Genomic DNA, 14,960 nt, shown 5'->3' with positions numbered 1-14,960 from the left:
CTTCTTGAACCAATGCAGTCCGTCTGGTGTAGGCACACCCACAGTGCTGTTAGGAGGGGCATTCCAGGATTTTGACCCAGCGACAGTGAAGGACCAGCGATACATTTCCAAGTCAGGATGGTGTGACTTGGAGGGGAACTTGAAAATGATGGTGCACGTAAAAAAAAAAAACAGATTATCTGATCATTGTCGAATTGCTGTTTGTGGAAGCTTGCTGTGTGAAGATTGGCTGCTGCATTCCATATGTTACAATAGTGACTGCACTTCATGATGTGCTGTAAAGAGGGGTCCTGAAAGTCGCTATATAAATACATGTCTTCTGATTACCTTGATCATGTGTCAAAGCCCCAGCCTCCAAAGACCACCCACATTCTCACCTAGCCCATTATCCCGATGTGAACTTTTTATTTTGCAAATGGCCTCTGGTATCTCTGAAGTCAGGTTGTTTTAAATTTTTTATTTTACTTTTTTGAAGTAAGATAGTTTTGTAACGCTGACTCAGATTCACATGACCCTGAGGTATACCTTCCTGGGCTCGTTTCCCATGAGAATAAATTGCAGCCCAAATTCCTGCTCCTTGAGGAAATCAATACAATTTAATAACCTCAGATAATATTCTGTGCACAATCTTTGCCTCTGTAACTCTTCAATGATTAATTTACTTGATTAAACTCTGGGTTCTCGTGCTCACAGTAGAGAGGATAGAATGGGGTCTATTTTGACTTTTGATCGTTGGCCAGACTGCCCATTCTAGTGGTGAAGAGGCCTTCCTGATTTGGATAGGCTCTGGCCTTATTTAAATCTGGCTCACAAACTTCAGGCTGCCAAACAGCTCACCGGACTGAGGCCTCATGATTGGGCTGAACTGGCTGCCACAAAGGTAGGTGTGGGGGGGGCAGTGAGGTAGGGTTCCCAATTACAGAGGGTGGGTTGGGGAGGGGGGGGGGGGGGGGGAGGGTGGGTGGTGGTCCTGGGCTAGCAGCGGCCCAGATTATCTTTGTGGGTCACCCCAAGCAGCTCCGTAACACAGGGCTCAGTGTTCTACGGGCTGTTGCCAGGGATGCACACTGAGATAAACATCCACTACTGCTGGAGGAACATTAACTCAGTGAAAGACGTACTTTCCTCTGCCCGAAACTTGCTGGTCGAGGACCAAATGTTGCAGACTGGCACATTCCAAGGTCCAGGACGACGTGCTGAGGGACGCACTAAAGCTTGGGGCAGCCGCCGCAAAGGCTCAATGGGGGGAAGACCACTGTGTAAGGTCCTCCCGCCATAGTATACCTTGGCGCAGGATCCCATATAAAACCCCTCGGGCTGTATGCACCAGAGAATGTTTGACATAGATAACCTGTAAAGGCAAGTGTAGTGGGGCACCTGATGAATTGTATTGAAAAACCTGATCTGTGGGACACTTTACATAAAGTCAAATTTGAACTGTTATGTGAAGCAGTTTTATAAATTTTATGAATAAAAGTATATTTTTGGAAAAAAAAGTCACTCCTGCTCATTTGGGACCCACAAGATAATTCAATCCTTACCTTAGACTGGGTCTTGTTGGTTCCAGTTGTCCATTAAAACCACTCAATGCACAGTGTTAATAAAAGGTGATCACTTGAGTAAAGGCAGGTACTTTGGACACAATGAGGTAGGCCCCTTTCAACAGGGAAGCAGCCACATCACTGGTGTTAACAGGATGGCCATAGTCATAGAGAGATACAGCACTGAAACATGCCGTTCGGCCCACTGAGTCTGTGCTGACCAGCAACGACCCATTTATACTAACCCTACATTAATCCCATATTCATTACCACATCCCCACCATTCTCCTACCGCCTACCTACCTACACTAGGGGAAATTTACAATGGCCAATTTACTTGTCAACCTGCAAGTCTTTGGCTGTGGGAGGAAACCAGAGCACCCGGCAGAAACCCATGTGGCCACAGGGACAGCTTGCAAACTCCACACACACAGGCAGTACCCAGAACTGAACCTGGGTTACTAGAGCTGTGAGGCTGCAGTGCTAACCACTGCGCCACCCTGTGGGTAAAGCAACTGAACCCATTTGAAGGTTGATACAACCCCAAGCCCCATTAATATCAGGCAAAGACAGTCAAAATCACTTCAACAGTGTTTTTGAAGAGCATTGTACCATTTACTGTGTCATGCATGATCCTTTTGCTGAGGTGCAACTGTCTATGCTATTTGTCCATTTAAGGCCATGAAGTATAATTGTAGCGCTGTCTTGAGGTCAGTTAGAGGTTCTTCGCAGATCCTTAGCTCGGATAGGAATCTGATTCTGGAAGTCAATTTGTTACGCCAATGTGTTTTGTTGAATGATAATTTTCTTTGATTCACTGATGGAAGATCCGAATTTTTTTTAAAGAAATTTTTTTAAAAAACAAGCTGCAAACAAAGTCATCCTTTTAGCTTAAGATGATCATTTTGTTTGCTACACTGTATCCTACATTGCAAAGGACTGTGAGGAGAGCGACAAAATGTCTGCTAAGTCCCCAGCAAGAACCAAGACCCAGGATGTTTAAAGGCACTACCTGTTCTCTCAGCAAGAAGAAGAAATACTGCTAACTGCTGAGTTTGAATCAGAGTGACTGTCATGTGACAAGCTCCTCCCCATCTGTTGTTTTAAGCTGGTGTTTTCTCTGCAGCAGAGGCGAAGCAATTGGACCCTGGCATGAGCAGACCCAACGTTGGGGGGGGGGGGGGGTGGTCCCTCTGTCTGTCTGTCTGTCTGTCTCTCTCCATTCCAGCTTAAAAGCTTTCAAATCCTGTTGTGACCGCCTTTGCCTACTCCAGCTACAATCAGAAACCCTGTTGGAGGAAATTATCCGCATCGCAATCTCCAAGAGACTCACCGTACCAGTCATCTACCTCTTCAAACTAAAAGCCTCAGGACCACTGAATTCAGCTAGAAGCCAGCTGAATCACCAATCTCCACAGACTGTATGCCTTTTTTAATGGACCCTAACTCACCCAATCTACCTTTCCCCACTAACCTATTTGCGTGTGTGTAAACCTCTAGTGTATGTGAGAGTGAAAGTTGGTGTGTTGTTTATTGTTCTGTAAGTTCGGTTTAGGTACAATAAAGTTAACCTCTTTCTTTGTTACCTCAAGAAAACCTGTCCGATTGGTTCTTGTTATGATCATAGCAAGTAAGTAATTGAAGACCTACTGAATTGGCCAGTACTTCCACTTTAAGAAAGAATTAAACCTTTTGTGGTCTCGCAAGGAGAGGAAAAAGAGAGAAGCCCTTCGACCCTTCCTCACTTGACCGTAACACAATTACAAGTTATTTTATGTTGCAACTCTCAGAGATCTCTGTGCTCTTCCAATTCTGCCCTCTTGTGCATTCCTTCACTCCACCATTGGTGGCCACGCCTTCACCTGTCTAGGCCCCTAGCTCTAGAATTCCTCTCTAAACCTATCAGCATTACTACTTCTCCTATCTCCTTTAAGATGCTCCTTAAAACCTCTTACTATCACTTTGACAATGCTTTTGGTCACTTGTCCAAATATTCCTTCTGCACCCAGTGTCAAATTTTGACTGATAATGCCTCCTGCAAAGCACTTTGGGATGTTGCACTAGGTTAGGGGTGCAATATAATTGCAAGTTGATGTTGTACGCCAGGGTGTGATCCTTGTTTAGTGTTGAATTCAGTCGGGGAGCACTAAGAGGTACCACAATTAATTGTTTGGCTGAGGGAGAAGAACAGTTTGAAAGCTTTCTGCCCCTGGTCACTATCCAGTGGTCACAAATGGAATGTGTGTGGCTGCTGAGTGATGCCTCCATGGTTGAATTGCCTATGGATACCACCATAAACATAAGCGAATGAAGACTTGGATGAGGTAACAGAAGCTTACTGATGAATGAGGTGTCAACATCAATTGGTAGCTTCAGAAAAGGTCATGATAAAACTGAGGAGGGTGAGAAAGGAGGGAAGGACAGAATCGTGTAAAATCTTGTGTGACTTGTTTTCACTTACTTATCCCATGCCGGTGCGCAATTCTATCAACTACACACAAAAGGAAGGCAGCTATGTAGAATTGAAGGCTGCTGTAGGCTGTAAGTTGAGAACACAGTTTACAGCAAATGTCACACAGACCTGCTTAAGAAAAATATAATTTGCATTGTTTATCCTTCTGAGCTTTGCGGAGTTTTCCTCCATGAGGCAGCAATCCCTCCCCTCCCCGTCCCCAAACGTTGTCACCTTAAGGTGAGTTGGAGCATCTGCACCATGTACTGATCTGTGACCAGCCCACCTTTTCATTCCCTAATTGGCAACCAGGAACCGTGTTTGTAGCGGGGCAGCACATACAGTGTCAGCTCTATCTCCCTGGAGGTGAAATCCTCTGTTCCAGACCCTAGACAAGAACTCAGGCAACTCATTAGAATCTGAGGTTGGCAGATACAAAAGCAACATGTCCCCAGGATGCAAAGCCTATGACCTCTGCATTTCTAACCACGTGTAGTCATCGGTCAGCCCACCAATTTCTATTTAACTCTTGCATGTCTCTGAAGGTTGAAAAAAAGAAAAGAAATTCGATTTATATGATGTCTTTTTAATTAGAACTGTGCCTTCAGCTGCTAAGGCCCTGCTTTAGTATCCCTCCCTAAACCTCTCGGTCTCTCCACCTCACTCTCCTCCTTTAAGACACTCCTTAATACCGACCTCGTTGACCAAGTTTTGGTCACCTGTTCTAATAGCTCCTTATGTAGCTCAGTGGCAAATTTTGTTTGATAACACTTCTATGAAGCAGCGTGGAATGTTTTACTATGTTAAAGGCGCTATGCAAATGCAGGTTGTTGTTGTTCACATCCTCAAGACGTCCCAACGTCCTCCTGAAATGTGGTCACTATTGCAACATAGGAAACGTGGCAACCAATTTGCGAACAGCAAGCTCCCACAAAGCACAACAAATTAAATGATAATCTGATGTTGGCCAGGACACCGGGGAGAACTCCCCTGCTCTTCTTGGGATTAGTGCATTGTGGGCTCCTTCAAATGACCCCACTGCTGTCATGAAGGGGTTGCAGGCCACCAATGTGCAGCTGCTGTGTCATCACTAGCAGCACATCACTCAGGTCTATGCATGGCTTTCCTGTCAGCTGCCATGTTGCTTTCATACTGTATCAATCCTCTATGTAACCACCCCCTCTCTTTCATCCTGCATAGCAAGCAAAAGGTTGGCTGCTTGGAAGGCAAGGGCTATAACCTGCGCACTTTGCTCAGGATTCCTCTCAGCAACTCAGTCTTAAAATACGAACTTAAGAGATGGGGGCAGGAGTAGGCCTTACGATCCCTCGAGCCTGCTCAACCACTCAACAACATTGTGGCTGATCTTCTACATTGACTCCACTTTCCCGCCTTATCCCGATATCTCTTTATTTCCTAACGCCCAAACATCTATCGCTCTCAGTCTTGAATATATTCAATGACTGAGCATCCACAGCCCTCTGGAGTAGAAAATTGGCAATGAACTGCTCTACAACCAGATTCATGGGTCAACTGGAGCATGTAGTAACAGGTTCTACATTCTACCTACCTTCTGGGTAAAGATGTTTCTCTTGAATTTCTTATTGGATTTATTCTATTCCCACTGCATGACCTCCCCTGCTATCCAGCTGTGGCTCAGCACTCCTACTGATCTGTAAGAGAGCAGGCTGCAGAGTGATACCACTGAAAGCCTTATCCATTCACTCTGTCCAACATGGAGATGGATGAATCCAGAGACTGAATTATGAGCATTTGTGAGACGTTATTAGTGGTGCGATGGACTCCTCCAGGGAGGGCCCAGCTATAGCATTCATTGAGGCGACTCTGGTTGATTGTAGTCAGTGCCATGTGTCAGAACCTGATAAAAGTTGATAGCGGGCTCCTCTGCACTGACTGTCATGCTGCAGAAGCTATCTAGCAATTGCTTTGAGCAATTATTGGTAAGCAGAAAGCATCTGAAGTCCTCTTTAGCAGAGCGAGGACATGAGCTAGCCTGCCAATGATCTGCTTCCCACCTGCACCTCCTCACTTGTTCTCAGTGCCTCACTCATTGCAGAGCTATCTAACTTACTACCTGTGCCACATGGGGTGCTGATTGCTGTGCCGGTGTGTGGAAGGGTGAGACTGAGTGATGGTGCGTCTTCAGGAGGATTCTTCTATTCAATCTGTGTGAATGAGATGCCTGAGGCTGCTGATGGATCCAGAAACAGTGGAGAGGGCCAAAGGGTAGTGTGTATGAGGGGAAGCAGATGAGTGGCAACATAACGCAGTGCCAGGTTGTCCCACTGAGTTAAGTAGAAAGAGGAAGGCAAGTGCCCTGCTGTGCCAAGTCACCAGCTTGGCCATTAACAAAGCTTGTGTGGCTTCGGTCTGCCAGTGATACTGATGGTGGCCTCTTCCATTGGTGCTAGTTCCTATTGACGAGCAGGACTGCATCCAATTCTAGTTGTCGCCTTTCTGTTGCATGCCAGCTTCTCGTACGATGGGTAGAAGTTGGGTTTTCAAGATGTATGATGTTGCTTAGTGTCGTGTGCATGATGACAGGATCTACAGCAAGTGAGCCTAGAGGAAGATGTACTTGTGAGGACTAGAGGATATGTGCAAGTGCCAGCAGAAAGGGGGAGCAAGAGGAACGAGGAAGGAAAAAATTGCTGATGCTGGAACTTATATATGGTCATGCAGGGCTAAACAGAAAGAGAGATGTGAAGGGGAGACTTACCTTGCTAGTCCTGGTCAGATTATTCATTGCTTGTCTTGCACCCTATCTAGGTCTTCAGGACAATGCTTGCAGCACTTACATGCTCTGAGATGGTGGTAGGCACCAATTCAGATGACACCAAGTGGAAAATCACCTCCTACTTTAATGTGCTGCAGGTTGCCTATAAGTGTCGGCCACCGCGTTGTATTTTCCATTGGTGAACTGACTAAAGGGAGCATACTTCATGCCAGCAGCTTGCAAATTTAAGCAAGGCTCGATCAAAAAGATGGCACAATCCCCATGTATATTCCTTCAGGCAAGTGCAGCACTTGCCTCACCCACTACTCTGCCCATTGCTCTGCCAAATGTCCATCAAATTAATGGATGTGTGTCAAAATTGCCTCCAGATTGTAGGTCAATATATAGTTGCAGTGAAAGTGCAGTGGGATGCGGGCCTGTCATAACTTAAGATGCCAACTCAACATCCCATCACTGTATATTGGAACACTATGCTAAAGGATTTTCTTCCCTTTCTTGCGGAGAAATAGTCATTAATTATTGGCACTACCTATTAAATGCAATTGTTGAATTGTTTCAAAATTATTAATGTGGTCGTCACCCAAGTATTTTTCTCTTCCCTCTCTCAATTCACTAATAAATTCTTCTCTTCCCACCCAACAAACCTTAGCTTATCTTGGCATTCTTCACCCATTAGCCTGACCTGAACCCCCACTTGTATTTATGGGATCTGGTCACCTAGGCCCAATAATCTCCTGCCGCAGGCCTACCCTTGTGCCTGGAGCAGAGGAGGAATGCCAACTGCTGGTCCAGGCCCACGAAGAGGAGACTGAGGGGCCTAGCCACAATCAGCAGCCAGAAGGCCACTGGCCCCAGTCACCCCTTGCTGCTCTTTGTAGGTAGTGAGATGACTGTGTCCTGCTTCTAGGTACATGCTGACTGCTTCTCCAATCTGAGCAAGGCTGGGCCTGAGTCCTAAGACCCATATGCTGAGGGTGAATCTCTGTTGTGGTCTGTGCTAAATGGAACACCAGGAAAATGTTGTTAGCTCCACTTTATTTCCATGTTACTGCCTTGCACGCACCTGTTGCAGGTATAAACACCCTGCCCCTCCTCAGGGAAAGCCCAGGAAGCCCCATTGCGGTGTCAAAAGGCAAAAATCATTAGAGATTTCTCTTTGTCCTAGGTTTAGTTACGAATTTTCTCTTCAAGAGAGGTCTGCTAAGTGGTAAGGGACAAAGCAGTCCACTTGATTGGCATCCCATCCACCTAAACATTCACTCCCTGCACCACAAGCACACAGTGGCAGCAGTGTGTACCATCTACAAAATGCAGTGTAGCAACTTGCCAAGGCTCCTTCAACAGCACCTCCCAAACCCATGGCCTCTATCATCTAGAAGGACAAGGGCAGCGGAAGGATGGGAACACCACCACCTGCAAGTTCCCCTCCAAGTCACACAGCATCTTGACTTGGTAAAATATCATCAGGCCTTCGTATTCCTTCATTGTTGCTGGGTCAAAATCCTGGAACTCCCTCCCTAACAGCACAGTGGGTGTATCTACACCACAAAGACTGCAGATGTTCAAGAAGGTGGCTCACCATCACCTTCTCAAGGGCAATTAGGGATGGGTAACTAATACTGGCCTAGCCAGTAATGCCCACATCCCATGAACGAGTAAGAATAAGCTTTGCTTTAATGAACAGCAATAAGGGGCATCCACAAATAGATTTCAAGGAGTTTGGACAGGGGATTAATGTACTTTTATTTTGATTTTAAAAGCAAGGCATGTTGAAATTTATATCAGGAGGACTTCTTGCTCCCTTCTTATTAATACAAAGCTCACAGTCGTAGATTAATTTTTCTTCAGTTTAAGTAAACTAATTGCAGTCAATGGAGCTGAAAATACTGAATATTAAATTAGCGTTCACAGACTGTAATTCTCTCAGGGTTTGTATTTTTATTACTGCAATATTAATAATGAAAAGTCACAGAGGATGAATTTTGTGTGTTTCCATTCCTTTCACCAATCTTCTACAGCCTTATTTTTACATTCTCTTAGCATGTACTGAAGTGGTGCAGTGCGTTGAGAAGAACTGAATGGAAAGACTGTGCGAGCACTTCAGTTCTGATGCTCCTGAAGGCGTCCCCAGTCAGTTTTAACCAGAATCATGTTTCAAGCTCTGCCTCGCCCCTCCTCCAACCCCTACCTCACCTGACTCTGAAGGAAGACACCAGTTGGCATAGTAACAAGTTGTTCTGATGGTTGGTATTTGCTCTACCCCTGTCACTGGTTTACAATTAAGCCCTGACATTGTGCAACTCCACACGTTGGAACACAAGTAGGCCACACAGCCCCCTCGAGCGCCTTCCGCCATTCAGTTACATCATGGTTGATCTGTATCTTATCACTGGGAGCAGAGTCTGGCCATTTCGGTGCTTTAACACTGAAATGAAGTTAGGATTGAGGCACATCATTGGTGCAGAGTCGAGGTAAGGATACCGGTCCATCCAAGTGTGATGTACCTGACCCAGTAGACCACCATCCTAATATTTTGATACTTAAAATAGGCCCATTAGCCAGCACTAACAGCTTGATAAGCACACAGCCACAAAAAAGTAGTGTAAATGTCTCATACACAGGCAGTTTGAATCTATCTAATTCTCAATCTCAATTAAAGCTTCACCTTTTCCAGTCACATCACTGGTATTTGGCCTGATACTGACTAAGGCGGTTTGGAATTCAAACAAGTCATTACCCATAGTATTTCGCTGCCTTGTGCTTTGTGGCAATTACGTTAATGCATCAGTATCAACAGATGGCAGTGGACAATCAAACTCTTTGATATCCTGCTCATACTTTGACAGCCAAGAATGTGCTATTCACAAAACTAAAAGGGGTTAGATGTTGAACATCTACGGAAGACTCCTGACCTCCAAGCTTTGATTAGACTGTACTAATGAGTTGAGCAATGCAGCACTATTCATAACTAATCCAGAGTTCCAAATGGGGCCCCAGATAGTGGCACAGTGCTTACCGTTAAATGTTCAACACCCTCACAATATTCACAGCAAGAAAACAAGACTTATATTTATATCGAACCTTTCATTACCACAGGAAAACCCAAAGTGCTTTGCAGCCAATGAAGGACTTTGGAAGTGTAATCACTGTTGTAATGTAAGAAACATGACAGGCAATTTGCACACAGCAAACTCCCACAAACAGCAATGTGATAATCTCTAGATAATCTGCTTTTAGTGATGTTGATCGAGGGGTAAACATTAACCAGGACACAACTCCATTAGTCTTCTTTGAAATAGGGCCAATGGATTTTTTGCAGCCACCTGAAAGGGCAGAAGGTTTAACATCTCACCTGAGAGATGGCACCTCTGACAGCTTATTGTAGACTCAGCCTAGACTTTCATGTTCAAATCTTAGGACTGGGACTTGAACCCACAATCTTCTGCTTCAGAGGAAAGTGTGCTAAACCAAGCTGACACAGTTGTACTATAGCACTTCCTTTATTGACATGATGGCTCTTTGATGTGCAGGAATAATTTTTGACCCCTGGGTGATATAATGGTCCAGAAGATCCCAGCGGTCTACAGGCTGGGTGTGGACATATAAAGGGTAATTTTGCTTAGTTCCCATTACAGAGCCTTGCTAGACAGAATCACTGTTCACAGGTTCAGATCTGTAGTGTTGTCTATCATTCTATTTCTGACCTGAGCTCCCATTAAATGCCTCACAAAATTACCCTTCCACAGTTGTGACATGTTCAGCTTCCCAACAGGATTCTTTGCTTTTCCCTTATCTTGACCACCCTGTCAGCTCTCCTGCACCAAGGCTTGCCATTAATCCCTTCTGTACAAGGCTAGTGTCTCACTTGAATGAAAACGCTTTTAAGTTCTATCTTGACCCATCCCCCTCCCCTCCCCCCGCACCCCCCCCCCCCCCACCGTGAGCAACCTATCCCTTCCTTTCAGACCCATTTCTCTAGCTTTGCTCTCATCCTTTTTCATCATGGGTAAAGGAAATAACAACAGTAGAGACTCCTTTAACAAAGCACAAAACACCTACGTGTACATAGATCAATTATCCTTGTCAAGAGAAGTCCCACTGGGAGTCATACAATGCATTATGGTTCAGGTGATACCAGCAGACTTTAATGTCTAATTTTGTTATGACAAAGCTTTACGGAGTCAATTTGTGAGGCTGTGGTCCCAATAGGAATGTGTAGTCAGGCTTCAGCCACATCCCCCAATCCCCCATGATTTTCCGTATGTTATTTTAATGGATGGAAAGTCATTGAGAGCATGCACCTGAATTTCTGATTCCAAGTAAGGCTCTGCATTAGGCATATAAACTCTTAACCAAATGACCCCTTATATCTGTAATAAGGAACTTGCTAAAATGTTGAGCAGTAACATATTTTGACTTTGTTTTTAATTGCAAGCTAAAACTAATTATAGCACTGCTACATCTTGGTTAATAAAAGAAAAATGTTTTCAAAATCTTCCTCACGCTTTTGAGCAAATAGTTTTCTTTTACAATGCAAACATTTCTTGATCAATAAAGTCCTTTCTTCCCCCCCACCACCACAATTACACTTTCTCATTCATTTATAAGTGATTGAAACTGTTGCTGTGAAAGTAGCGTCAAGACAAAAGAGGGCTATAGATGCACCTGGAATGTGGAAATTTGGAATAAAATGAAGGTAGAATGCGTCTCCTGCACCCATATCCCCACACTCTTCTTCCCACCTTTAGTGGCTCTGCCTTCAGCTGCAGAGGCCCTAAGCTCTGGAATTTCCTCTCTAAATCGCTACACCTCTCTACCTCTCTCTCCTCTTTTAAGATGCCCCTTAAAAGCTATCTCTTTGTCCAAGCTTTGGCTCATCTGTCCTAATATTCCTTATTTGGCTTAAAATTTCTTTGATGGTACTCCTGTGAAGCACCTTGAGACATTTTACTACATTAAAGGCGCAATATAAATTCAGGTTGTTGTTGTCGATACTTCTTTGAAAGATTGTTCAGATTTAAGAAATGAGACCAAATGCACCAGATCATTGACTGAGCTCCCTCACGCGGAAATGCCTAGGAATCCTACAATGTTTTTGCTTAGAATTTGCATATCTGGAAAGGAGGATGAATGTGGGCAGAATGTGTCTCTGCTCCTTCGTGGCTTCAAAGAGAAATATGTTCTTCAATTTCTTCCACCTGCCCACCTCATTCTCAACCCTGTCTTCACTTCACTTTCGAAAGGGACTGCAGGATGCAGGATTCCCCGAAAGTTTCTCTCAAATTTGACTAGCCACAAGTTTGCCTGCAAGGGAGTAAATGAGCCCCACTGCCTTAGGTACTTCTCCAAAATTCCACTAGCTCAGTGCAATGACCCAATAGCACCATTACTAATGTAGACCCGTGCCCCCTTATCACATAACTTCATCTCGAGGATTTAGAACAAAGGCAATTGGGTGGGTAGAGGTCCCACCTACAATACACTTGGCAGCTGAGCAGAGTCTGGAGAATTTCTACTCCAAAATTAACAGTGGAACCTGACTGTTAGGCTGATTCACTAGCCCTGGGCACAGCTTCCAGTCATTTGTTGAGTTTTAAGTAGAGACAATTTAAATTGGTTTTTGTAGTTCTTGGACTAAAATATATGAAGAGTGAAGAAGGGTTATATACAGGGTTGAAAGCCCGCAGACTGTAAATGTTACAGAATTTTTTTGGGCACCTTAAAAATATTTTCTGTTGAACTGACACAACATCTTAACTATTTTAAGATAATTGGTTAAAGAACTGGGGGGAAGATGCAGTATGTCATGATGATTTGGAATGCACTGCCTGGAAGGGTGGTAGAAGCAGATTCAACAGTAACTTTCAAAAAGAAATTAATTGTATGCATATAAAGGAACATTTTGCAGGGCTGTGGGGAAATTGGACAGCTCCTTCAAAGAGACAGCACCAGCATGGTGGGCCGAATGGCCTCCTTTAGTGCCGTGTGCTTCTATGATTTTAATATTAGCAGGTATCTGAACACTTATCCATTATGATGCTTTGCACTTTAGAAACTTGTTAGAAACAGTCTGAAAAGAGACGCTAGAAAGAACCTTCGCAACTCACCAAGGCTCCTTTGACAGCACCTTCCAAACCCCGTGACCTCTACCACCTAGAAGGACAAGGGCAGCAGATGCATGGGAAGACCACCACCTGCAAGTTCCCCTCCAAGCCACACACCATCCTGACTTGGAACTATACCGCCGTTCCTTCACTGTCGCTGGGTCAAAACCCTGGAACTCCCTTCCTAACAGCACTGTGGGTGTACCTACACCCCAAGGACTGCAGCGATTCAAGAAGGCAGCTCACCACCATCTTCTCAAGGGCAATTAGGGATGGGCAATAAATGCTGGCCTAGCCAGCGTCGCCCACATCCCCCGAACAAATAAAAAAAACTTGCGTTTATACGGTGCCTTTCTCATCCTTAGCCGTTTGAAGTCATTGTTGTTTTGTAGTTAAATATGGTAGCCAATTTGCATACAGCAAGATCCCACAAACAGCAATGTAAATAAATGACTAGTTAATCTTTTCTTTGTGGTGTAATACCCCGAGGGAGAGCGAGGGGAGTCTCAGTATGACTCAGTGATAAAAATCTTGTCTCTGAGTCAGAAAATTGTGGTTTCAAACCACACTCCATGCGCTAAATTTTACTGACCCCCCTAACGTTGGGGATCATGGCGGGGGGGGTCCTTCCGGGAGAGGCCTGACACAGGCCTCGAGGCTGGGAAGGCCACGCCCCATTTTACTGGTGGTGGCAAGGCCTCGGGCAGCCCCCCCTCCCCCACGCGCATGGCAAAGGAAAAATCATTAACATTTAAATAAAGTATAATCACTGCTTAATTATTTATCTTTTCGCGATGTCTGTCCTCCGCCGATATTCCGACTGGTTGCTGGAAGTCCCGTGTCTTCGGATCTCCATTTGAAGATCCGAGGCATAACACTGGTGGGGAGGGGGAGGAGTGAAATTTTCAGGGTGGGGGGGGGGAACGGCGCGGGGAAAACTCCTTCTATTGGCTGAGGGGATGGTGGGAGGGGGGTTGAAAGGGCAAAGGTCACAAAGTTGGGGGGGGGATAAGTTGGGGATGGGAAAGAATTTTTTTTGTGTGGAAAAGACAATAAAGGGTCATTGTGGGGTGGGAGAGGGGCTTCGATCTTTTATTAAAGTTATAATTTTAAATGTTCCCTCCATTTCTGGTTAAATATTCAAATTGCCAGTAAGGGCTTGAAGCCCTTTAAAAATGGCGCTGGTGCCTGCTCTGTGGCGCCGGACGCCATTGCCTGGGTTGGAGCACCCACCTCCTCTACATCAAGGAGGGGTGGGTGGTCTGCCTCCTCCATGTTAATGAGCCACCGCGCAAAATATCGTCTCGCGCTTGCGTTGCGCCATTCCGGAAGCTCAGTGGTGGCGAGCTATTAAAATTCAGCCCCAAGTCTTGAACACCCAACCGGGGCTGAATATTCAGTGTAAGTACTTACAGGAGCTATCTTTCAGATGAGACGCGAAACCAAAACCGTATTTACCAATTCACATTGGCCTAAAGAACTAATGGCACAATTTAGAATAAAAATAGAAAATGGTGGAAGTATTCAACGGGTCAGGCAGCATCTGTGGAGAGGGAAACAGGGTTAACTTTTCAGGTCACTGGCCTTTCGTCACCATTTGGAGAAGTGCAGTGAGTTCTCCATGTGTCCTTGTGAGTATTGCTCCCTTGGCCAACAATGCCAAAAAAGATGAACTAGTCATTTATTTCAAATGGAACCAACTCTGGCACCTGAAGGAGAAGAGGAGAGGGCAGAAAATAGCAGGAGAACTTCCTTTGCATATATAGCAGTGGGTCTGTTCCACTCCCAAACTATATCCTATTTCAGATGAGCAAAGAGCTCATTCTAGGAGAAAGGCCAAATGATGAGGAAGTTACAAGAACCTCAACAAAGTGGTAATCAAAGTGATGGGAAAAAAGCAAAAAAAAAATTCTATCTGAGAATTATTTTTCTATTTATTCTGTTTCAGTCATAACTTTGTATTTTGCATAAAGATAGTGCTCTGGTAGGATTTTTAAGTACATGCAGTCAAATGTAAAGGATATCACTCTGTTACCATCTACGGATAGGATCAAGGAAAACCCTAAGGCTTTCTATAGGTATATCAGGAATAAAAGAATGACTAG

This window comes from Heterodontus francisci, chromosome 35 (genome assembly GCF_036365525.1).
Source record: "Heterodontus francisci isolate sHetFra1 chromosome 35, sHetFra1.hap1, whole genome shotgun sequence".
In the NCBI taxonomy this organism is placed as follows: domain Eukaryota; kingdom Metazoa; phylum Chordata; class Chondrichthyes; order Heterodontiformes; family Heterodontidae; genus Heterodontus; species Heterodontus francisci.
Note: the sequence above shows the minus strand (reverse complement) of the source record.